Genomic DNA, 1983 nt, shown 5'->3' with positions numbered 1-1983 from the left:
GCATTTGCACACTGACTGTGTGTGAGTGTGAGTGTGTGTGACTCTGTATGAAAGTATTGGTCCCTAAAGTACAGTCTTCATGCCACACCTCAGTAAAACTACAATCGTAATGACTGCTTAACCACAGCAAGCTAAACCACTCACTGCCACCTCAGTAAAGCTACAATCGTAATGGCCTCATACCAACAGTAGGCTAAACCCTTCACAACCTTCTCAGTAAAACTACAATCATAATGGCCTCTTACACACAGTAAGCTAAATCCATTACTGGCTCCTCACTAAAACTACAATCATAATGGCCTCTTACAGTAAGCTAAACCCATCACAGCCTCCTCAGTAAAACTACAATCATAATGGCCTCATACCAACAGTAGGCTAAACCCTTTACAACCTCCTCAGCAAAACTACAATCATAATGGCCTTTTACTCACAGTAAGCTAAACCTGTCCCAGTGTCTTCAGGTCCAGCCAGATGTGGATGAACGAGGTGAAAGACCGTAGCAATGACCTGAGTACCTGCTGCGAAGGTGAGGGCAGAAAAAGCTGAGCTGTGTTAGAGCTTTTCAGCAGACCAGGCCATCGATGGTGCGAGCACAGAGACTGCGAGACTCGCGAGACTCACTAGCTCACTCACTCAGTCACTTGCACACGCTCACGTGCACACACTCACACACACACACCACACAGTCCTTCTGGGCTCAATTTTAAGTTGTGATGGTGTGGCCTTTCCTGCAGGTGTAGGTGTGTGGGTGTGGCCTCTCCTGCAGGTGTAGGTGTGTGGGTGTGGCCTCTCCTGCAGGTTTAGGTGTGTGGGTGTGGCCTCCTGCAGGTGTGGGTGTGGTCTCATGCAGGTTTAGGTGTGTGGGTGTGGCCTCTCCTGCAGGTGTAGGTGTGTGGGTGTGCCAAGTGTGTTGGTGTGGTCTCTCCTGCAGGTGTAGGTGTGTGGGTGTGGCCTCTCCTGCAGGTGTAGGTGTGTGGGTGTGCCAAGTGTGTTGGTGTGGTCTCTCCTGCAGGTGTAGGTGTGTGGGTGTGGTCTCTCCTGCAGGTGTAGGTCTGTAGGTGTGGTCTCTCCTGCAGGTGTAGGTGTGTGGGTGTGCCAAGTGTGTTGGTGTGGTCTCTCCTGCAGGTGTAGGTGTGTGGGTGTGGTCGCTCCTGCAGGTGTAGGTGTGTGGGTGTGCCAAGTGTGTTGGTGTGGTCTCTCCTGCAGGTGTAGGTGTGTGGGTGTGGTCTCTCCTGCAGGTGTAGGTGTGTGGGTGTGGTCTTTTCTGCAGGTGTAGGTGTGTGGGTGTGGCCTCTCCTGCAGGTGTGGGTGTGTGGTCTCTCCTGCAGGTGTAGATGTGTTGGTCTGGTCTCTCCTGTAGGTGTAGCTGTGAGGGTATGGTCTCCTGCAGGTGTAGGTGTGTGGGTGTGGTCGCTCCTGCAGGTGTAGGTGTGTGGGTGTGCCAAGTGTGTTGGTGTGGTCTCTCTTGCAGGTGTAGGTGTGTGGTTGTGGTCTTTTCTGCAGGTGTAGGTGTGTGGGTGTGGCCTCTCCTGCAGGTGTGGGTGTGTGGGTGTGGTCTCTCCTGCAGGTGTAGATGTGTTGGTCTGGTCTCTCCTGTAGGTGTAGCTGTGAGGGTATGATCTCTCCTGCAGGTGTAGGTGTGTTAGTGTGGTCTCTCCTGCAGGTGTAGGTGTGTGGGTGTGGTCTCTCCTGCAGGTGTAGATGTGTTGGTGTGGTCTTTTCTGCAGGTGTAGGTGTGTTGGTGTGGTCTCTCCTGCAGGTGTCGGTGTGTTGGTCTGGTCTCTCCTGTAGGTGTAGCTGTGAGGGTATGGTCTCTCCTGCAGGTGTAGGTGTGTTGGTGTGGTCTCTCCTGCAGGTGTAGGTGTGTGGGTGTGCCAGGTGTGTTGGTGTGGTCTCTCCTGCAGGTGTAGGTGTGTGGGTGTGGTCTCTCCTGCAGGTGTAGATGTGTTGGTGTGGTCTTTTCTGCAGGTGTAGGTGTGTTGG

The sequence above is a fragment of the Anguilla anguilla genome, chromosome 4 (genome assembly GCF_013347855.1).
Source record: "Anguilla anguilla isolate fAngAng1 chromosome 4, fAngAng1.pri, whole genome shotgun sequence".
Taxonomy (NCBI): Eukaryota; Metazoa; Chordata; class Actinopteri; order Anguilliformes; family Anguillidae; genus Anguilla; species Anguilla anguilla.
This window is presented reverse-complemented; position numbering follows the sequence as displayed.